Here is a 26,018-nt window from a genome sequence, read left to right as displayed (position 1 = left end):
CACTTGCGGCCTCCTCCCCTTACACATGTACAGTTGTACATGTGCTGCTTGATTTACACAGAAACATATACAGATACATATGTTTTACTTTCTTCTCCTTATACATACGAAGGTGTACTTGTGACTGTCTGTTCACCTTTAGCCATATAGTGATACACGAATACTTAGTTGTGCAAGTGCTCCTTCTTTCACCATACAAAATCAAAGGAGTGCATTTGCTATTCCTTCTCCTACACACACACACACACACACACACACACACACACACACACACACTTGCACATACACAGACAAACATGCATATATCACGTATCCACACATGTACACATACATATGTATACACACACAAACACACACACAAATGTGAATGACTCCTTTCCCATACAATTATGTGGTGACTTTTTCCTTATAAATGTGTGTGTTGTGTATGTCTGCATGTGTTCTGTCTCCTTCCTTTTACAGATACACAGGAGATCATGCACACTTTTTCACTTACAGATGTGTGCATACAATTTCCTCCTTAACTTATCCATGCATAGCTGAACATGTGCTTCATCCATCCATTGCACAATCACAGGTGCACAACTGCTGCCTCCTCTAGTTACATATACATGGGTAAATCTTTTCCTTACAAGTCTGCAAGTGTGTGTGTGTTTGTGTGTGTTTGTGTGGTCTTCTTCCCCTTATGCATGTGCAAATTTACATGAACTGCTTATCTCTCCTTAGATACATAGCTTTGTGCATGTGCTAATTCTTCTCGCCCTCCCTCTCTCCCTATGCATATCTATCTCTATATCTATCTATATACATATATATAAATATATTTATATATATATATATATATATATATATATATATATATATATATATATATATATATATATATATAGGTCCCATTTGTTTTACAAAATTCCATTTGTCCGAAACTGACATTGCTGAGACCACTTCTTCAAAAATCCACAACTCCAAAACATCAGTTTGCTGAATGTCATTTCCACAAAACATTTACTGTCATGAGTTCTAGTGTACCATACCAGTTAAGGTTCATGTCAGATGTTCAGGTAGATGTACAGCTATGTAAATCATGGAAAACAAAGTGTACAGTACTTGTATATTTTAAATGTAGATCACACTACAGTATGGATGGAGAAATCTACCCTTGTTGTCACTGTAGTAGTGTGATCTCAGAGTTGATATATATAATTTGCAGGAGGTGTGGGGGGCAAAACCCATCTGCAAAAATTAGAGAATGTGTTTTGCTGTGTGTTTCACTTTTCCATAGCTGTCATGTTGGTGTTTTGTGTTTCGGCAAACTGATGTTTCGGAGTTGTGGATTTTTGAAGCAGTGTTCTCGGCAATGTCAGTTTCGTATATATATATATATATATATATATATATATATATATATATATATATATATATATATATACCGGAGAGCAGGTACTTTTTCCTTGCCCTTACACATATGCAGACATGCATGAGCTGTGTCTTCTGCCACTGTTCCTTATTCTTACACACATTCAAGTGTAGATATAATCAGGGCTATACCCCACCACTGCAGATAGTGCAAGTTTCCACACTACATACTATTTCACCACACACACACACACACACACACACACACACACACACACACACACACACACACACACACACACACACACAGGCATAATAATAGCAGGCTTAAGCAAAAAAAATCTAGTAATTCTGAAGAAAAAGTTATAAATAAATAACATAAAAATAAAACCATCATAAGTAAGTTATGGGGTTTAAATTGAAATTCTAGCAAGCTCATTATTTTGATTCTAAAATATATATAATAGATCAATAATGCATATTTGTTATTTTATAGAGGATAAACTAAAATGTGAAAGTGGCCTCTCACCCTCTGATTTCCTGCTCCCCATTTAAACTATTCATAATCTAATGCATTTTAGATCTTTAAAAAAAAATACGAAAAGCCATCTGATCTGATCTGAGTACTGGGGACAGCCATGTATGCATGCATTTTTTACCATTACATTGTTCTCTTCACAGCAAACTTGTCTCATGGGTTTGGTAAACAGTTCTGGTTACTCCTCTTTTCCATTGGAAGCCATTGTATTGTCAGGGGGTCAGTGGGTTAATGAACATTTTTAACATCGTGGACATAATGATTCAACAATTTTTTACTGCAGTACGACAGTGGTGACAGGTTAAATGGAATGGGAGGATAAGGCTGTATGAACAATATCCCATTAAACAGCTGTTTGTAAACTTTTCCCTTATCTGTTTTTTATGTCATAAACTAATGCTGTGTCTTTCTGTGTATTTTAGAAAATGTGTTTTGAGGGGGTCTACTTTCTGACAGTGAGACTCTAGATTAGGCAGTTAAACAAGCATTATAAAAATAAGAAACCAGTTTTCATGGGCTGAGGTGCTATAAAGTCCCTAATGTATAATTAAAGTGCACCACATCTGTGCTGTGGGTTTGGCGTATCACACACATGGGTTTTATGTGTGTGGAAGTAATGTGAAATCCATATGCCAGGTGTCACTCAACTTTGACATGCATGAAGTGCTTCCAACAACTGAAATACTGTTACAGGGCAGTAACAGCCCTAGCACTTTGAAGTTACATCTTGCAGGACAGAGATTTTATTGCTGTGCTGCCTGCTCACGTTAAAGGCTTCTTGGAGCTGAAATGGTTCAGTTCTACAGAGCCATGAGCTTTGCTGCAAAGGTAATTTACAGTTGCACTGGTCCAGTTCAGCAGAACAGAGTGGTTTTTCATATTGTTTGGGCTCCTTTCAGTGAATTGATACAGTTCTAAAGGACAGACCTCTCTGCCATGCAACAGATGCTCCTTACGTCTACATTACAGAGGCTGCTTGTAGAGTCTGTTGGACATAGATATGTAGCACACTGTGAGTGTTTCTGCAAATTAATTTGTTCTGTATTGCATGACAGAATTTTCAGCAGTGCTTTACAGATTTCTTGTAGCACAGTCGGTTCCATCCTATGGTATAATGTTATCCACTGTGCTATATATAGGGTTTTATAGGTTCATAGGTGATTACTTGGGTAATGGCACTAGGGCCTTTACAAGCCTAGCCATGTAAAAACCCATGTACCTAACTGACCATACTTAGGTGGTCATTGTTAGCAGAGCGATTCTATGATTAGCACCAACTACCCCTTATAGTTAAGGTACTCATAGGCAGTGTCGTGCTTCATTGGTTAAGATTTCTTCATCTTAACTTCTAAGTATTTTTTAGCTCAGTTCTGACATCAAGCTGCTCATGTTCTTATCATGTTATTTTTTTGGTACCTTAGTTTCTACTCTCCTTCCTAAAAATGCTACCTGACTGACTACTTTAAAAGTGTTCATGTGTAGCATTTACTATTACCCTGTGACCTTGGTCATGGCAGAAATAGGTATTAGGCCATTTTACTACCAGTTAAAAAAGACTAAATTACATTTGGTTAGATCCTGTAGTGATTAACAATTTGTTCATCTGTTATAGACCCCACCTCAAAACAACTTTAGTGTATACTTCCTGAGGCATATGAGCACATTTTGTATTCTGTAGGAAATAAGGTATATTAATGCTGAGGTATTCCCTCCCAGTCACATCTAAATGGTTTTACAGTCTTGTCCTCACCACACTACACGGGGCCTGCTTTCTGTTATCCAAGATGGGACCATGTTCTAGTCTGGATATCAACTAAGGTGGCTAAATTACGATAGGCCAGTTCTGAAAACAGTAATGGAAAAGCATAAAATGTGGATTGGCTGCTATGTCAGGAACAAAAAAAAAATGTTCAATGTACAATTGTCATAGCTGGAGCAAAAAAATGTATTTCTGGACACGTACTTGGCCTGTTGTATTCAGAGGATTTGCTGACTGAAAGCTTTTTAAAATAACTAATGGTCAAGCTAGTGACACCACAAATTGTACTTTAGTCATTTTACTTTTAAGACGCTGTCCTGATTGATTCCCAGCTAGAGCATCTTCTGTGTGGAGACATGCTTGAATGGGCATACCTTTGTTGAAGGTTGTGCGTCAGGGCTGGCAACTCGGCATTATGTCCACTGCCAATCATTAGCAGACCGGAGTTCCACTGTGGCGACCCCTGACTGGGAAAAGCCAAAAGACACAACATCCAAAGTGTCTCTTTTCAGTGGTTACCTGGTAGCATTTTCTGATTAAGTGGATGACTCAGCATCACATAGCAATCAAATGGAAGTTGAGGAATCAAAAAACATGGATTACAGGAAGCAGATTGTTAACATCTGAGCCTTAATCCACTACTCTATCTGCCAGTGATCTGGTGGCAAAACGTGGGAAATATGATGGTACCCAATGGATGAATGAGAACAAATATCTCAATTTACAAAACTGGGAGCAGGGAAAGCAGAATATTTATCATTTAATTTGACCCCATTAGTATGGAATAATAGAAGATGATAAAGGTAATTCAGAGACAGCTATAGTGAGAGAGAAAGAAGGCTTTCACCTACAATGACATTCCAATACACTGGTAGCTGTCTATAAACAGACTATGTGGCTCCCGGCCAGGATATAGAAAGGTGCACCACTGTTTCAAGTGTCATAATGTAGCTGCCCAAACTGTATTGCAAACCCTTAAAAAACACAGGCTCACAGACACATACAGTGGTACAAATAGTACATACAGTTGATACTGCTTTGTACTGTTGGTGACATTATGCATATTCAGCTGCATACATATGCGTGCATGCTAAGATGCTTGGTAAAAAAAGACAACAAAGGTACTATAAACCTTTGCCACAGCCTTCTACAGTTGGAACAATGACGGTCTGTAGTTTCTTCGGTGTGTAGATGTGGGCAGCATTTTCTTCAACAGAGACCATTAGAGTTGCGAGATGTAGCAGCAGCTTGAGATGCAAATGGTGCCTTGATATAGGGCATGTTTTAAAATTTCATAAAAACTGATGACCCATTTTTGTGCACGAACTGGTGTACACCATAATGTGTGTGTATATATATATATATATATATATATATATATATATATATATATATATATATACACACACACACACAAAAAACTGTGAAGGAAATGCACATATGGGCACTCATACGCAGACACAACCACACCAATGTATGAAGGAAAAAGAAAGAGGGGAAGCATACATGTGTGTTTGTGGTTGGTACAGGGATCATGCCCTTATTATCCACTTTTCAAAATGCAATGTCTGAGTGCACATGTTTGATAACCTTTGCACCCTTAACCAAATTTCTGTGGTTTTTCACCACACCCTTTTCAATGCAGTCAGTGGCTGGCACACACAATGGCAGGCACAAAGCTTTCTTCCATCAGAACAGCTTGGAACATGGCCTGATGTTCTTCCACACGCTCAACTTATATGTAAATTGTTGGTAGGTCCCACAGTGCTACTGGCATGTACTGTACTAAGTCTTCTGTAATGTGCACCCCTATGGTCATCCTTCACAGACTTGACAGAGTTCTGAGTCACAAATTATTTCTTCCCTAGCCACTTCTAACACACACAAAATCACATGCATCTACTTTCTTGTCACATTTTTGTGCATGTAGCTCTTTATTTATTCTTATTCTGATTTGTTGAATCTACATGGAATTGTATTGTCTGAGATGATGGTACACTCCAGTGGAGTTTTTCATTTATTCTTACTATAGTGTGGCGTTATTATACATAAATTAGGGGTTGGGAGGATACACCTTCCACATTGAGACTGCAGGGTCTTTCCCTGTGCTTTTTAAAGTTTTGCTTCTTGGTGTTGAAAAATCAGTGGAGCATGACTCACTTTTAATATTTTCTTTCCAAATATGGTTTCATTCTTGACTCCTCCCTCACATGCTCATGCAGCACAAGTGCTGGGTGCACAGGCTGTTGTGCAGTGCACCCAGGAAATGGATTTTCTTCCTTTAATGTACTGTGCTATTACTGAGCACACAGATGACAGTAAATCTTGCCTCATTTCAGGTGTTGCTTGTGCCACTTCTCTGTGTCCTGAATCACAAGTTGCATCTTAGATGCATGTATGTGGGCCTCTCTCTTTATCTATACTTCCTGTCCCATTCCCCTAAGAAAAATTTAATTTAATTTCTTTTCCAGCTGTACAGCTTGTTGAGTATGGCCATTACTTTGTGAGACTATAGGATCCCAAACAGTGCTTTTGCAGTGTTGTGATATGGGGTGTGCAGAGTCCAGTGCTGTGTGTGGTCATTTCTTCATACAGTGGTGGTAACTGTAATGTGATACTGTGGGGTGTACAGAGTTCCATGCTATCAGTGGCCACTTCTTCAAACAGTGGTGGGGTGGACACTTCTTCATACAGTGGTGTTCACTGTAGTGTGATCCTGTGTGGTATACAGGGTCCCATGCTGCGCGTGTCTCTTTCTTCATGCAGTGGTGTTCACTGTAGTGTGATCCTGTATGGTATACAGGGTCCAATGTTGTGCATGGCTGTTTCTTCATACAGTGGCATTCAATGTAGTGTGATACAGTGAGATATGAAGGGTTGGATCCTATGCATGACAATTTCTTCATACAGAGGTGTTCACTGTAGTGATACACTGTGATGTGTACAAGACCCCATATTTCATTTGTGGTCATTTCTTCAACAGTGGTGTTCAGTGTAGCTATATACTGTAGAGTATGCAGGACCCCATGCTCTGTGTCCTGCTTTATGTGCTGGCTGAGCGCTCTCTCATTTCCACAGCTCCTTTTGCTGTTGAAATAAGACGTGCTGTAAATTTCCCACATTAGTGCACAACCTTCACCCTGCCCAGCATGAGATTCTGTATAAGAACTAAATATCTTGTGGTACTGCAGCCAAGACTGGACCACCTGCAGCTCATACACAGGACAGACTAGGTTTATATGCAACACAGCTGAGCAGGAAATGGCTGCAAATGTTATCTATATGCATTTTAGCCAGGTATCATGTGAATCCATGAAGAAAGTTAAGATCTGAAGTAGTTAACTTCATTTGATCAGCAACCTGTGGGTTTCGGATCCGATACGGATCCGAGCCAGCAGCATACCAAGCAAAAAGATCTGAGCTCCAAGCTCCTCCCCCTACCCATACTACACTGCAACCTCCTTCCAATCCCCAGATATCATTTGCCGTGGATTCGCCAGCATGAGATTTTTGAGCTCCAGGCAAGTGTCAGGGTTTTTCTCGAAAACTTTGGTCTGTGTGTGCCCCTTTTGATAATTTTGAGAAATAGTTATTAGTTATCTCACTCCGTTTACGATAATTATTGCTTTTTCATTTCTTGAAAGTTGTTAACTTTCGGTTAGTGTAGGCCCCCCCTTCCCTCCCATAGTGTGTGTGTGTGTGTGTGTGTGTGTGTGTGTGTGTGTGTGTGTGTGTGTGTGTGTACGTGTTCACTAAGATGTCAGAAAGTCAGAAAGTGACTTTCTCTAAGAGCACAGAGTGTGGCCACAAGCTGTCTCCAGCCGATGGTCACACTCTGTGTGTAGTTTGCTTGGGGGTGGCCCATTTGTCTTCTGGCTGCAAGATCTGTGTGGCCTTCAATCCCTGAGCCCTGCAGGATCACAGGAACAAGTTAAGTCTGGTGGATCTTCTACCCACAGAATCAACTTCTGCCTCTTCTGCTGCTTCCTCACCAGCCATGGCTGTGGCTGTTCAGCCCTCAGGCCCTTCTCCCCTGTCCGGGACTCACCCTCACACCTTACCACAGGGAGAGAAAGAGGCCAAGAAAGACAAAGTCAAAGAAAAACACAGGGAGACAGAAACACATATAGAAAAGGGTAAAGATAGACAGAGGGGCTGCAAGTGACAGGCCGAGATGGATCCAACAGCCCCTCACGCTAAGGTAATCTTGTCTCCAGTAAAAGTTAGCAGGCCCTCCTCTCCTCGGCTCCATTCACCACGTTTTTCTCTGGAGCAGGAGGAGGAGGACGCTAGACCACCCTTGAGGTTGCCTTCATGTCAGCTCTCCCGGCCGGCGACGGTGGCACCCTCCAGATTGACTCGGTGCATCTCTGAAGCAGACATGGATTGGATGATGTGAAGGTTTCTACAAATTCAACTGCAGATGGGGGTACTGTTGGCCTCCCCCCATGGTGCAAGGAGTTCGGCTCCATTTTTCACCCCGATAGCACCTTCTCCGTTCCACCATCGGATATCTGAGTCTACGGAACCAAGGAGACCCAGAGTCAGGAGGTCAGCTCTGATGGTGCCTTCAGCCTTGATGGTGGCCATGCCCTCAAGACTGTCGGATCTGTTTTCGGATCCAAGCTCTCAGAGCCGAGAGTTGGGCATCAGATTCAAGGGGATGAGTGTGTCACGTCTCCATTGTGGCTGGGGCATAACATCCTTTCGGGTCCGGCTGTTCCAACTTCGGCTGCGATCCCTTCATTGGATTCCAGGGTTTTGGCTACCAGTTTCAGGGAGGCCGATTCTCCCTCGGCATTCGATGTTGTGGAGAGGTTTCTCTCTGAAGGATCAAGACCCCTCACTCCCTCCTTGGGGTCCATCCCTGCTCCCTCCCAGCTGGGTTTGTCTTCCATCATACAGTCCCCACAGGGACAGCCTGTGTCTATTGCACCCCAGATAGTTCCCTTGGAGGAACACAAAACCATTTGTGAGCCCTCTCTGGAGAGTCCTCCAGAGGAGGTCCCTCACAAATGCCAGTGTAAAAGGAGGCACTTGGACTCCCCCGAGTCCCTCACTGAGAATACTGACTTGGAAGAAGGGGAAGGTTTCCCCAAATCACCCCCTGAAGATGTCTCCTTTGGGACTTTATAGAAATCCTTCGCCAGAGCGGGGGTGGTTCACCCAAAAACCTTCCTCTGCCGAGTCGGTATTCCTGGAGGCATTCTACACAGGCCCATCTACCTCTTGGGTTTCCTCCCCAGCCGATCCTCTGGTGGACCTTATCACCACCAAAGCTTGGAGGGAACCGGACACTGTGGAGCCTATACCCAAAAGGCCTGACAAAATATTGAGTCCACCAGCAGATAGAACTTCTTGGAACAAAGGTTCCCCAGTTGATGTCATGGTGGTGGTGGCAGCCACAAAAAAGGAACTCGCCCAAGAAAGTTCCTCGGTCCACCCCCCAGACAAGGAGTCCAGGGCTATGGACCATCTTGGAAAGTGGACATTTGCTTCAGTCACCTTTACTATAAGGGCGCTGAATTACTTGGCCTATGTAATTCGATTGCAGCAGGACCTTGTGAAAGAGTATGCTGAGTCTCCCCCGGAGTCCATGTCAGGCAAGGATAAATGGACCTTCTCAGCTCGTATGGCCACTCTCAAGTCTGTGTCCAATATGTCCATGCATTTACTCTCTCAAGCCACCGAGGGAGCCGCTAGGGCTAGCGGGTCCAGCATTGCCTTAAGGTGTCACGCTTGGCTCCTTCTTTGCTGCTTCTTGGAACCCTTCAAGGCATCCTTTGCTAATGCACCCTTTGACAGTTCCACCCTGTTCGGGAAGACTGTCCATGATATGCTTGTCCAGAGCAAGAATGACGGAAAGACACTGTCAGGTGTTGGGATCTGCTTCTCTAATCCTCAAAGGTCCTTTTCCAGGAACCAGTGAGGGCAAAAGAAGCTGTGGTTCTGGAAAACTCAGCAGTCCCAGAATGCTCAGGACTCCTTCTCCCCCAGAGCGGGACAAGGTGGACACCGGCCCAGAGGCAGAGGGGGGGGGCCAAAGAACTTCGGGTCACGTGAACCTTTTTCAGAGTGACCCGCACAGCAACCCTGAGAGGTTACCCAACTGCTCCTCTCTGGAGGCAGTTGGGGGTGTTTTTTGATGCACCTAGCCCAATGGGAGTCCATCACGACAGATCGCTGGGTGCTTTGAATAATATCCAGAGGCTATTCTATTCCCTTCATAAACAAGCCCCCTTACACAAGGCACCTCCCGGATGTCCCACCCTCTCAGAGAGAGGCTACGGCCTTGGAAATACAAAAGCTACTAGAAAAAAGAGCCATCCAACAGATGCCCCCAGACCAGTCCAGATCAGGCATCTATTCCAGGTTATTTTTGGTACCAAAAAAGATGGGGGACCTAAGGCCAATTCTTGACCTATCAACAATGAACCTGTTAGTTGCCAAGGAAACATTCCGGATGGTCACGCTTCAATCCATCCTGCCCTTCCTGCAGGAGGAAGACTGGTTGTGCTCGATAGACCTCAAGGATGCGTACTACCATATTCTGATGGACAGGCAATCCAGGAGGTTCCTCTGCTTTCGTCTAGGGGCCAGTCATTATCAAATCAGGGTCCTACCCTTTGGTCTCACCACAGCACCCAGGGTGTTCACCAAGGTCATGGCAGTTGTAGCGGCCCACCTGAGACTTCAGGGCATTCAGGTCTTCCTGTACCTGGATGACTGGCTCCTCACCACCCCCACCAGGCATCTACTCTTACTAGCCAGAGATTTCTTTCTCCAGATATCACCTTGCCTAGGGATTACCATAAATCTCAGGAAGTCTTCCCTTCAACCTGTTCAAGTATTAGACTTCATAGGGGCGAGAATAGATTCTCATCAGGCCAGGACATTCTTAACCCCAGACAGACTACACAGTCTGACACTTCATGTGTTAGCGCTTCTGCAGTCCTCTGCACCCCCTGCAGAATTAGTCCTGAGAGCCTTATGGTCCATGGCAGCAACTATCAACCTGATCCCTTGTGCTCGTCTGCATATGAGAATTTTACGGTGGACGTTGCAAGTTCAGTGGTTGATTCTTCATCGACCTCTAGATTTTCCGATCTCTCTGAGCAGAGTGTGCAGGAATTCTCTCACATGGTGGCTCCAATCTCAGAATTTACAGGAGGGACGTCCCTTTCTTGCACCACAACCCCAAGCCACAGTGACCACGGACACTTCCTGCCTAGGGTGGGGGGGCATTGTTCGGGCAGGACTGTTCAAGGCACGTGGACTCAAAATGAGACCATTTTGCATATAAATGTTATATAGATGAAAGCAGTCCATTTAGCGTTGCAGGCCCTTCATGCTTATCTCCCTCAGGGAACTATTGTTATCCATTCAGACAATATGTCAGTGGTCTGGTATATCAACAAACAGGGGGGGAACCAAGTCTTATCCCCTTTGTTGAGAAGCCATGAGAGTCTGGGAATGGACAATCTCCACTAACTGCTTTCTGATAGCAATGCAGATTCCGGGTCAGTCCAACATCTTGGTGGACAAATTGAGCAGAACTATCCTTTCTCCCTACAAATGGTCTCTGAACCCTTGTGTAGCGGAACAGATCTTCCTCAAGTGGGGTCAGCCTTGCTGCAATTTCTTTGCATCATGTTCCAATGCAAAGTGCAGTGAGTTTTTCACTCTAATCCCCCCAACGGAAAGCCCCAGAGACCATCTTGTTCATGCTTGGCCACCTGGTGTTCTTTATGCATATCCCCTGCTTCCACTCATGATAACGTTCTTACAGAAAGCTCGCCGGTTGGGGAGCAGATTGAGCCTCATAGCCCCATTCTGGCCTCATCAAGTCTGGTTCCCCTGCCTACGGTCTCATCTCATAGCTCCACCTTGGATCTTGGATCCCATTCCAGATCTGATTCGTCATCCCTCGGTAATGCTATCTCCGAATCTGGACAGCCTGAAGCTCACAGCTTGGCTGCTCCAGTTCCACTAGTTGCTAGGACTCCCAGTATCTCTTCTCCTGTTAAATCTATCTTGGTTGTGGCACATAAATCCTCTACCAGGAAAATTTATTGTAGCAAATGGACACACTTCTCCATTTGGGCTTCACAGAGAAATCTAGATCCTTTTACCGCTCCGGTACCAGCAGTATTAGACGTTTTGTCTCATATCTTCCAGCAAGGAGCCAGCTTTTCCACAGTGAAGGTCCAGCTGGTGGCTATTTCTCATTTCCATGTAGAGGACAATGTAGGCTGTCTTGCTGCTGCCAGAATTTGTAAGACCTTTTTGAAAGGCACTTTTCTTCTGCTTCCTCCTATTAAGAATCCATCCCCACCATGGGATCTGACTGCGGTTCTTCAGGCCTTAGTTGCACCTCCTTACGAGCCCTCGGCATCAGTTGACTTAAAATATTTGTCATGGAAGATGGCTTTTCTGGTAGCTATAACTTCAGCAAGGAGAGTGTCGGAGCTTCAATCTCTTTGTATGAAACCCCCATATCTTGTGTTTCATAAGGACAGCGTGTCTCTCAGTACTAATCCATCTTTTCTTCCTAAAGTTGCGTCTGAGACAAACATTAATCAATCTATTAATTTGCCTGTCTTTTTCCCTAATTTTCAGAACAAAGGGGAATACAAACTTCATTTGCTGGATGTTCACAGGCAGTGCCATTTCTATTTGCACAGGACGGTGGCCTTTCGTAAATCTGATCAACTTTTTGTTTCTTTTGCTAAGCCCTTTTTAGCAAAACCAGTTTCAAAGGTGAGTCTTGCTAGTTGGATTTCCCTTTGTATCCTACAAGCATACAGAGAGCTTAGTTTACCAGAACCAGTAGGAGTTCATGCACATTCTACACGTTCTATGGCGATGTCTGCATCATTCTGGTCTAGAGTTTCCCTGGATGACATTTGCTCAGCAGCTACCTGGGCGTCTTCTCACACCTTTATTGATCATTATAAACTGAATTTGGTGTCTAGAGGAAGGGCTTCCTTTGGCTCTGCAGTGGTCCGGAATATCCTTCCTTAAGGGCCTCCCAAGATTTCGGGTAGCTGGGGACTCTGTCCCACAGGTTGTTGATCAAGAGAAGTTAACTACTTCAGATAAAGAAGTTATGTACTCACCATAACGTTCCATCTGAGTAGATAAACTTCATTTGTCAGAAACCGTCCCTCCCTCCTTCCCCCTTACCTTGACATTATTTTTGCTGAGCTCGATGTTCGGAGTTCACGAGCTGGAGATTTGTCCTTAGTTTAGGAGTCTCAGGTTAGTTTGTTGGAGTAACATGTGGAGTAGCAAACTCGATCGGAGGATTGGAAGGAGGTTGCAGTGTAGTATGGGTAGGGGGAGGAGCTTGGAGCTCGGATCTTTTTGCTTGGTATGCTGCCGGCTCGGATCCGTATCGGATCCGAAACCCACAGGTTGCTGACAAATGAAGTTTACCTACTCAGATGGAACGTTATGGTGAGTACATAACTTCTTTTTTTACCTTTACCTGTACTAATCTTTGATGCTCAGCTGCAACCAGTGCATATTGCCACTCAGCAAAAATACTTTAGTTTAACACTTAACCAGTCTGTTTTTCTCCTACGACATGCAGAAATCCAGTTACAGAAGGTGCACACACATCTTAAAGTAATTTACAAAATGCCTCACCTTTTAACAATGGAAGTCAGACATGTTATTAGTGTTAATGTACTGTTACCTTGGATGGAACATATCCTCCTATTAATTTTTTTACATTTAACACAAAACATTAATTTCCTCCAAATGACAGTAACTAAGATACAAACATTTATACACCTTAGCCCTTAGCAGTCATCACCATCTTACAATAAATAAAAGCGAAGGACCTCCAAGTGAAGTTAGAGCCTCCTTCCTTTTGAATACCCTAACTTGTAAACTGCTTAATGATCATCACTGACCCCCTTCCCAAAAACACATACATACACACACACACGCACACACATGCACACAAGCACACACACACACACACACACACACACACACACACACACACACACACACACACACACACACACACACACACACACACACGCACTTTCTACACTATAGCACTCAACCTATATACTCAGAAATGCAGATTTCAGCCTTCTGGTTAGACCATCATATACATTTGCAGTAACCAAAGGGACCTTTTCTAAATTACCAACAGTTCTAGAACAAAATGCCCAAGATATTTGCTCTATACCCACCCTTGCGGACTTTTGGAAATCCCTAGAAAGCACACTACAGGCATCTCCCAATGTCACTGTTATTATTATGCTTAACTTGTAGTCTCTGACCTCTTCTTGCTTCAGTTTAACCATTATATAACTCTCTGTCTTATGGCTTGGTATTACTCTGCCTAATCAGTACTGAGTTTGAACTGTCAAGGCTTGGTATTATTCATTCCACAATATAACTTATTATCTTTGTAATTAATAACCTTTCTTGAGTCTCTCTGTCCTCTTCCTTAACTACTATTTTTGTGCCTTCATAGTAATTATTTCCTACCTATGCACTACTACCTTATTTTACTCCAGTTTGTGTGCTGTTTCAAATTTGATGCAACTGTATGTTATTATGCATTATTCAAGCATAGATGATTACTGTTTGTATGTAGTTGTAGTCCACATTACCTGTAGTACATGTGTGGCCTGTATTTTCCTACTTTTTTAAATATTAGAAGTTTAAGACAAGAATATTACTTTCAACATTGCTTTCTCAATGTTATTACAACTTATTTTGTCAAAAATCTTATTTTCTTTGGTATACATTGTGTCTCAGATTGTGCCTGAAAAGGGTCCTTGGGCCAATATATTTAACCTGATAATAAATGTATAAATGAATGTGATGGCTGAGTGCTCTATCATTTTCACTGCTTACTTGTGCTGTTATAGCTTGAGGAAACCATGTGCTGTGCAACAATTCACAGAGATGCAAGTACTAGTTTCATGCTGCAAACTTCTGTAGTGGAACCATTCTTCTACCTTTGTGAGTGACAGTGCTAGGCCTGGAAGGAAGAGAATACCTTTTGGTAGGTAACACCCACATCTTCATGATGTTTGACAAATAAGGTGCAGTGGGGTGGAAAGAAACAGGTAGAGACTGACAGGTTTGACTTGCTCACACATTAGGTTTACTACATTTAAGTTTAAATTATGCTCATTACACGTATGTATGTGTGTGTCTGTTTGTGTGCGTACTCACACCAGTGGTTGTACATGTTTGTGCATCAGAGGACTTGCTAGCTGTTATACACAATTTTGGCATTGTGAAAATCACAGAGAAAAGTATTGCATGATTGGAAATGGGATGATAGACAACAATACTAATAAAGGGATATACTGATGTAGCTCTGCCCCCATGGCACAGGGGGATAAAGCCCTGACTGCACTCAAGACAATCTGTGTTTTGACTAGTGGATGGACAATTGGGGATAGAGTAGAAGAGTAGGAGAAGCAGATGCTGAAGGTGAATTACTCAGCTCCGCATTGCAAGAGGTTTACCGCTTGTTTGGAAGGTTGCACATGCAGGGAAATGCACACACCTGCAAAGGCAGCCATAATGCAGTCTGTAAGGCTGCCACAGAGTAGAATTCAGGGCACAGACACCAGCAGTAGTATGATACTGCACCATCATCTCTGATCTTTTCTCTGAACATGGACATGGGTTGTGCCAAGGCTGGACGAGGCTAGGCAGGGTCTGATAAACATGGTTATCAAGGACAGGAGCTGCTGGTAGCTGATAGACTGCTGCAAACAGGTTAGAAAAAAGAAATTCATAATAGTGAAGGAAAGGTGACAAAGGGATTCTTGCATGGTGTACTTTTGTGAGACCATACACCAAGACAGAACATCGCTGTGTGCTTTTTAGTATGTCTGTGCCTGTGGTGAACAGTGCTCAAAGGAGCAAGATATTCACAGGGTGCAATGGAAAGTAAGGTGACGCATGCAAACGTGCATTATTCAGCTATATATTGATACACATATACTAAATTCCCTTACAACCTCCACGGCAGAGATAGTAGGAGTACAAGAACCAAAATTGCTACAATTTACTTTTCAGTTTATCATATCACAAAGGGAACAGCATGATTTTTTTGTATAATTCAGTGATTCATACTCCATTTAGAATGGCATCTTTAGCTATTTCAAATATAGCCCCTTTTCGCTATGTAAATGCAGAGTTCTCTTTTCTTTTCATTCTGATAAAGCATATTCCTCCCTTTTTACATCTCACCGAATTTCCTATTCTAGCACAGCTCTCTTCTCTTTATCTCTCATTAATTCCTCATTCTGGAAATCATTCTACACCATATATCTCACTGATCTCTCATTCTGGGGTTGAATCCTTATTTATGCATCTCACTGTTTCCTCATACTGGGACAAGAATCTACATCACACTGCGCTTATCATTCTAAAATAGCATTGTCAGTACATCAGTAATTCCCTGACTCTGGAACACGATTCCTTTGCAATGCCTTATTAAATATTTATTCTGAAGCAGGTATAATTTTTTAATCCATTCTAGAAGAATATCTTTCTCTATTTACCTTGGTAATGGAAAATTCAATAACCTACATATGTATTTCTGTCTTATTACAGTAGCCTTCTTTCCAGAGCTTACTGATTCTGTCTAGTTCTGGAACAGCATTATTTTGCTTCTCATTAATCCCCACTTCTATTTTGGACTAACTCTATACCACATAACATGAGAAAATTAATAGCACTGCCTTTTAAAAAATACTAGCAGCATCCTAATACAGGGAGTATTTTGCTCTTCCACTCAGTAGGTCTGCAAGCACTGGACTCCATAAAGTTTTTGGTAAAGAAGTTTTACATATATTTAGTTTTCTAATTAATAGTTTTATACTCATAAATAGTTACATCTTAATTATAAACATTAGTAAACTTAGACAGAAACAAACTACACATGAGGTAGAAATCACTCAGAATGTATAACTCGCGTCTCTGGAGTGATCACACTTTCTAGAACAGAACCTCTTTCAGTCATTTTTCTCTCTGTAGCACTGCATGCTTTATTGGTGCAAAAGTCCTTTCTACCTCACTAAGTCCTACAATTTTGCATATCACTTCCTTTCATATGTGCAGCAAACTTCTTAAATCTTTACTCTATTTTGGGTCTGTTTTACTTTATTTCATGTCATAGAACCATTTCTTTACTACTTTTTTGTGTCTTTTGCTGTACCCTGCCTCAAGGTTAGCTCAGTCTCTGTCTTTATGCCAAATGAACGCTCATCTTATGTACAGCGGTCTCTGTCTATTTTTCACATGGTCTTATTTCCTTTGTGGAACAGCCATCTTTTTCCTTGAACGAATACTGTCTTTCGTGGACTAGACTCTTTGGTGTCTCTCTCAATCCTGCCTTGTATAAGGAACAGTCTTTCACTTTATGGTTCAGTGACCCTTCTGTCTGAAAGGTTAATTTACTCTAGTGCTCTGTCCGTTATCTGTCATTGTCCTTTTACTTTCACGTTTCCCAACTACTTCCGAGCAGATAGCACTAATCTTTCTTCAGAACAAGCATAGATGTGCCAAGCTGATCCATTGCTAAAGGCAAATGAACATGGATACATTTTACTGGACCAGAAAATATAGTAAAGTAGAACCAGGTCAAGCCAATCAGCCACATGAACATGTCTGATCCCACTGTCCACAATGACATACTATTGTATTCACTATTTCCGAATGGGTTTTAGCCAACTCACAAAATGTTGACAAAAGCCTACTGAAGCAAAAACAATGAAAATCAAGACCTGAAACATAGGCCTGTCCGCTGTAGGGCTCATAGTTAAGCCTGTATTGGCTTTTTAATGTTTTGTGAGTCAGTAGGTTTTGGTTGATTTTGTGAAGGTTGACCAAAACCTAGTTTAGAATGTATGTATATATATATTTGCTATTTGTTTGCCAGGGTAGAGCATTAATCCAGAAGGACTATTGTCAGGCTTAGCCAGGTTAAAGCAAATGTAATGTGAATATGTACATCAATAGAAATATAGACAAAGCATGTGTAGATGTGTGGGTATATATATATATATATATATATATATAGATAGATAGATAGATATAGTTCTCCTTCATAACACTGAAATTTCATAACTTTGAATTTCATAACATTGAGACCATAATATCTAAAATTCATAACATTGAAAACAATGCATATGTAAATAACATCCTCTCCACCTATAATAACACCTAACTAACAAACACACTTACTACTACGTTTCTGCAGGGGGGCAAGTTCTGCTCCCCACACCCCCCATAAATTAAATATACCAACTCCAAGAGTGCACTACAGTGGAAATAAGTTAACTTCAGTATATAGTGATTGTGATACAGGGAGTTTAGGAAATTAACTTTTTTCTACTGTAGCGCGATCTTGGAGTTGGTATATTTAATTTACGGGGGGGTGTGAGGGCAGTGCCCCTCACATAGGCAGTGCAGGGGGGTTTGCCCCCTGCAGAAACATAGCAGAAAGTGTGTTTTTTAGTTAGGTGCTGCTGTTATAGGAGGAGAGGATGTTATTTTCATATACGTTGTTGTTGTCAATGTTATTAAGCACACTTTCAATGTTCTGAGTTTTCAGTATTTTGGGTTTTCAGTGTACTGGGAATTAAATGTTTTTGTCTCAGTGTTATGAAATTTAACATTATGAAATTTCAATGTTATGCTGTAGACCTATATATATATATATATATATATATATATATATATATATATATATATATATATATATATATATATATATATATATATATATATATATATATATATATATATATATATATATATATATATATATATATATATATATATATATATAATGTGTGTGTGTGTGTGTGTGTGTGTGTGTATATATATATATATATATATATATATATATATATATATATATATATATATATATATATTTATATATGTAGATATATATATATATATATATGGGTCTAGGACACATGCTCGACTAGTCTTAGTCACAAAAGCACTAGAGGAGGAAGGCAAACAATCTTTGTTGGTATAAAAACTTTTATTACCACACCGGCTGGAATAAGTCGAATTCAATACACTCCAAAACACATCCAATACACTCCAAGGCACAAACGCTATGTCTCCACACCTGCGTTTGTTTGACACTTCTTCAGATGCACTACAATCCATTAAATTTTCGCCTGCCTTATATACACATCCAATAAATATCAATTAACTAATTACAGCACCAATTTATAGTTAATTATCTAATACACTTATACTAATCACATTAAAAACAGACTGAAAAGATTATATGTAGATATATATATATATATATATATATATATATATATATATATATATATATGGGTCTAGGACACATGCTCGACTAGCATGTGTCCGAATCACAAAACACCGAACACACATACATGAAAGCTCTTAACATCGAAAAGCGCTTCCATGTATGTGTAGCTCAAAAAAAAACATCTACATTTCTGCAGGGGGGGGGCTTTGCCCCTCTGCACCCCCATACCCCCCTGCTTTAATATTCTCACTCTGAAATTGCACTACAGTGAGGAAAAGGGAATTTTCCCTTACCTGCACTGTAGTCCGACAGGCATACACACATGGAAGCACTTGTCGATGTTAAGCGCGTTCATATATGTGTGTTTGGTGTTTTGTGATTCGGACATATGCTAGTTGAGCATGTGTCTGGATCTCATAAATATATATATATATATATATATATATATATATATATATATCTATATATATATGTGTGTGTGTGTGTATGTATGTATATATGCAAGTCTGTATATGTCTGCTGTGTACATGCAGCTGACAATCAGCTGCTCTGTATAGCTCTAATGTTCTTAAATTAGTATCATTGGTACTATACAATACTATCCCCTAGGTTAGAACTACTTCGGTGGCCTGGGGATGAGTTGGAGAGGGTAGTGCAGTTGTGACCACCTCACTGGGATGAGGCACAGAATTAGAAAGGCAGAGTGGCGCTAGCAGCTGGCAACAACACATAGTCTATACTGAATGCCAGGACATTTTTTAGGTTCTAGTCCCCCAGAAATGATGAGGCTTTGCTGTAAAGTTAGGCAGGAATTGAGGCATGGCCTGTAAGGACACATCCATTCCAAGCCTTATGATTGCCCAGCATTCTTAGCTGTTCTGCATGCTCAGTTCAGAAACTGCTCCAAGTCCAGGCCTACAATAGAGTTTAATATCGTCAAATATATATACCACAGTTTCCAACCCCCCAAGGACAGGCCCTTCCACTCTATCAGTCATCCACTTTGGTAATCACACCTAGGTTGCTGGAGATGCAGTTAGTACTTAATCTTGCTCTCTACACCACCCCATTGGCTGTACATTATAATATGTTCATGCACTGCATTTATAGGACAAAGTGTGTTTGAAAGATCCAGGTTCGAACTACTGGCCATCATGATTTGCATCACTCACTCTGGAACTTACTTGCTTACCGACACTGCTCAGCCCCAGTATTCCAAGTATAATGTAGTTGCAGTAAATATAATAATGAATTCATTATATCACTTATACTGAAGATTCTATGACTGTTTTGCAGTGTTACCCTGTGTTATATTTTACTATACTGTGCATTAGGATGTTTTGGAATGGCATAGTTATATCAAGTCAGGTTCTCTCCATTGCATGATACTGTGACAATAAGAGAGACAGAGATGCAGACATTTACTTTCACATTTCATATTGAATGCACAATAAGAATCCTGATGAGGCAAACAATAAGTAATGTAAACTATGATAAATACACATTAGTAAAAAAATTAAAATGAATACTATATGTTTTATTTTTTTAATTCTATTTATATAATTTTCCCCAATATTTACTTAGCAGGTATAATTGACTGGCATTTTATGTCGCAAACAAGCTGAGTATAGCAACTCAACATTTATGAATATATTTCCACCTGCCTCTGGAGACATTAGTTATAGTGCATTCACTCTCTGACTTATTGTACTTTGACACTGGGTATCATCTGATTCATCAGTAGCACCCAGTCATGGGGCACATTATGCAATGGCGGCTGTACACATCTTATGAGTTGCAGTTGTTCAGAGTATTTCTTGTGGATTTAGGAATACATTTTAAACATGTTTAATTTCTCTGCTTTTTAAATGGAAGACATAGTCAGGGAAAGACAGAGTTTATGTTTGATAATGGGATAATGCATTCTCCCTGTATAGAAGTTAACATCCATGCTTTATATTGTCCATATAGCCTCCAACTTAACATGCTGTGGGGACATCCATCCAAGCCCAGGACCATCAACTTCTTTACATACTCCCACCTTCCAAATTCCCAACCATTGCCACCCAATTTAACTTCCTACATCTCTCCAGAAAATCTACTGAACTATTCTTATTTAACATCAACATTAGAAGAATCTCCAATAAAATTCACAGCCCCCATGCCTGTTTTTCACTATACTCCCTAGATGTAGCTGTTATAACAGAGACATGGCTTAAACCTCACATTACAGATAATGAAATTATGCCACCAGGGTATAACATTCTAAGAAAAGATAGAACTAACAAGAAAGGAGGAGGTATTTACATATTATATAAAAAACACCTCATAGTAGAGACCCTGCAAACAAACCATCCCAACCTAGATAAGGCAGAAACACTCTTTGCCCAACTAAAACTCAATACAAGCAAGCTAATAAATATAATTGCCTGCTATATACTACCCGGTAACAATATAGCCACTCTTGAGAACCTACTCCACTGGTCCTCCACCACTCTCCATCAGGAAACTTTCATCCTAGGAGATTTTAATATTGTTTGTCTATCATGCGACTCTCATACTCCCACAAACCACATTAACCTTCATGGCTTTACACAAACTATCCAAACCTCAACCAGATTAGACAAAACAACTAATAGGGAATCATTCCTCAACTGGATAATTACAAACAAACCAGTCTTCCCCTCACATACAGGTTGTCTGCCTGATGGCCTAAGTGACCATCTAACAACCTTCCTACTTAGGCACCATTTCCACACTCTTTAACAGTTAACCAAACAGAAATAAAAAGAACCTTAACTCCAACAACCTCATAATAGAGCTGAAACACTGTAACTGGATACCATTAAAACACGTTGAACTTAATGAAGCCGTCAAATACTTTAATGCTATCTTTCTAAACATCTTGAACGGGCACATCCCACCCAGAAATATCAGAATCAAAGCTAATAGTGCCTGTTGGCTTAGTAAGGAAACCAGAGCCCTCCTCAAAACCAGGGATAAAGCCTGGAACAACTGGCACAAAACCAGATCCCAAGCTACTAAACAAACATACCTGGAGCTTATGAACAAAGACAAAAAAAGATAAAACTTGACAAAACCAACAACTCCCATAGTTTTCAAATAAAGCATCAACATAATTCTCAAAGTTCTGGGCAGCAATTAACAAAATACTCTCACTAGCCAAAAGTGGTACCCCCTCCCCTACCACTGAAAACACTACAGAAACCATAGCTACTCAATTCAACAAATTCTTCACTAACACAGTACTAGCCTTATCTAACCAACAAAACAACTCTAACAATCCCCCCACTGAAGCCTATATATCATCTAATAATAACAACGTATTCCACTTCCATCCCATCTCTACTGACAGGATAAAAAAATACCTAAAAAAACTCAAATCCACAACACTAGCATCTGATAACTTACCAGCAGAATTCCAACAAATAGTAGCCAATGCCATAGCCTACCCTATATCTATTCTTATTAAGAGATCCCTGTCAGAAGCCCTTGTCCCTGATATATGGAAAATATCACATATAATACCTCTACACAAAAGAAGAGAATTCCACAGAATTAACAAACTACCATCCAATAGCTATACGATTCCTAATAAGCAAAATCCTAGAAAGATGTATATATACCCAAATTATGAACAACTTGCACTCACATAAACTTCTATTTACCACACAATATGGCTTTTGCCCCAATCACAGTACCACCACAGCTCTTATGTCCTTCACAAACACAGTTAATTATGAAAGAAATAATGGCAGATTTGTATCAGCCACCTTTCTTGACCTGTCAAAAGCTTTTCACATGGTCAGACACAGCATACACATCAAAACTCACTCCAGTATAGGCCTTAGTGACCCCTCCTTAGCCTGGTTCCAAAGCTACCTTTCCAACCACCAACAAGCAGTGATGTGGCAACATGAACTCTCTCTACTACTCCCAGTCACTCTCGGTGTGCCACAAGGGTCAATTCTAGGTCCACTACTCGTCTCTTTATATGCCAGCAACCTCCACTCTGCTATTCCTCATGCATCTGTCATACAATATGCAGATGATTCCACTCTAATCTGATCAGCTTCTTCCCTACAAGAACTCCAATTACTTACTAACTATCCTTCCTAGCAGTTGAAAAGTTCCTATCCAACATCCAACTTATTCTGAATCCTAACAAAACAAAACTGCTTCTTTTCAAACCAACCAGATCCACCACCTTAGACCCCACCTTTTATATCACATCTTTTAACAAAATCATAATTTCCCCTACTGCTCACACAAAGCTACTTGGTGTTGAGATTAACAATAATTTCAGATTTGATGTTTGCATCGCCAACACTATTAAAAAAGTGCATACAAAACTGGAAATGCTAAATAGGAACAGGCAGTATCTTGCAAAGCAATCAAAAGCAACTATAGCGCATACCCACTTACTCTCCACCCTACTGTATGGCTCCCCTGTATTCACCAATCTCAAAAAGACAGACTTAGCAAAATTAGAATCCTGCTATAACAACATCGCCAGGTTTGCATCTGACTCCCCTTATAGGGCACAGCACTTTTTAGCTTTAAGACAGCTTAACTGGTTAGAATTTCCCCATCTCTTACATCACAATCAACTCACTCTAGCTCATAAAATTCTGCATCACCCCAAAAAAAACACTTTCACTTCAAACCTTACTTCAACCATATTCCAGTAAAAGGAATCTTCTCTCAAATAATAAATTCCTTCTTGAGGTAATCAAACCCCTCCATTCAGCATGATAATCTCTCTTCTTTAACTATGTATCCAAACTATGGAACTCTTTTATCTACACACATATCATCTATCCTACCACTAACACAGTTCAAAACGACACTTAGAACTCACTATACTTGTAATTGGCTCTGTTCCTGTACTTGTCCAGCTTAACTCCAAGCTACTGTTATGGCTCATTCCAACTTTTAGTCCCACTATACTATGTACAGAATACCTAACAGATATTGTATGTTGTACCTAGAAACACATCCTATATGTATTATATAACCTAATTAGTTCACTTGTAAAACAATTTACATCATCTGAATGCATCTATTTATGTTGATTCTAAAGGTAGACTGAAATAGGAATGTAAAGAACAAACTAAATCTTATATGTACTCTACTTAAATAAGGTTTTATTACTCTGTTAAAGTCAACATAGTTTAATATGACATGTCTTAGACATTATTTCTTTTTATTTTATTCTTTTTTAAAACTGTTCTTATATTATCTACTGCAATTCACTCTTAATGTTGTTTTGTTAATGGACCTTTTTTCCTCGGGCCTCCACTGAAAAAGGACATATGTCCAGTGGACTTTCCCAGTTAACAAATGTAAAATAAATATATATATATATATATATATATATATATATATATATATATATATATATATATATATATATATATATATATAGACAAGAATAAACTGTACTACAAACCTGAGATAATTAGAGAGGGAAAATGCATCACTAATCCATAATTACAAAGCAGCATTACCACGATAAATACTCACCACTAGGACATCGGTATGACCATCAGAAGTGTGGCATTGTAATTGCTAATGTGATGCCAGTAGTTTAATCCTGCCTAATACCATGAGGAAATATTGTAAGTGGCATTAGTTGTGCCACACTGCCTGCTGTGTCATTATTACAGGACTGCTTTAATATCATTATAGACATTAATAATACGTCATTGCCCAAATGTCATTAGGAGGACAACAAAACAACACTGCCCCAACATTAGTAGAACATTAGAATCACCTGGGCATCAGTAATACATGACTGCCAGTACCATTAGGACATCTGTAGTGTAGCACTCCCCAGTATCAGTAGGATAACAGTAATGCAGTAGTGTCTCAGGACTACAAGGACATTACATTAGTTGTAAAACACTGTCTTATTATCACAAGGGCATCCAATGATACATCACTGACTCAGTATCATTAAATCATCATTGGTTCTTGCATTGCCTAATTATCACAAGGACATGATGTGATGCAGCACTGTCCCAGTATCATAAAGACATTACATTAGTTGTAAAACACTGTATCATTATCACGAGGGCATCAAATGATACAGCACTGCCTCAGTATCACTAGGTCATCAGTGGTTCTTGTACTGCCCGTTACCACAAGGGCATCAAATGTTATAGCACTGTCCCAGTATCACAAGAACATCAGTGGTGTGATACTGCTCTAGTATTAAAGTATATCTAGCACTTTAGTGGTACAGCACTGGCCCAGAATCATTAGAACATCAAGGATACAGTACTGTCTCAGTATCACAAGGACATCAGCAGTATGATACTGCCCCAGTATGACAATATCACTAGGACATCAGTGGTGTAGCACTGTTCCAGTATCACAAGGACATCAGCAGCACAGCACTACATAGTATCACTAGGAGATCATTGATACTGCACTATCCCGGTATCACAAGGACATCAGTGGTGTGATACTACCCCATTATGACAGTATCATGAGGACATTAGTGATGCAGAACTATTCCATTAACCCAAGGACATCAGCAGTACAGCACTGCATAGTATCACTAGGAGATCAGTGATACTGCACTATCCCAGTATCACAAGGGCATTATAGTGTGATTCTGCCCTGGAATGATAGTATCACTAGGACATCAGTGGTGCAACACTGTTCCAGTTTTACAAGGACATCAAATGATACAGTGTTGTCCCGGTATCACAAGGACATCAGTGGTATGATACTCCTCTGGTATCACAGTATGACTAGGACCTCAGTAATACAATGCTGTTCTAGAATCACTGCTCTAGTATTAAAGTAGCTGTATCACTTTAGCGGTATAGCACTGGCCCAGTATTGTGAAGACATCAGTGATACAGTAATGTCCCAGTATCACAAGGACATCATTGGTATGATTCTCACAGTATCCCTAAGACATCAGTCATTCAGTGCTGTTCTAGAATCAGTGGGATGCCAGTGGTAAAGTACTGCTTCTGCATCACTAGGATGTCGTTTGTATAGTGGCATAATTAGTATATCAATAGCACAATAGA

Source organism: Protopterus annectens, chromosome 12.part0 (assembly GCF_019279795.1).
Source record: "Protopterus annectens isolate FY-2018-M chromosome 12.part0, PAN1.0, whole genome shotgun sequence".
NCBI classification, from domain to species: Eukaryota; Metazoa; Chordata; order Ceratodontiformes; family Protopteridae; genus Protopterus; species Protopterus annectens.
This window is presented reverse-complemented; position numbering follows the sequence as displayed.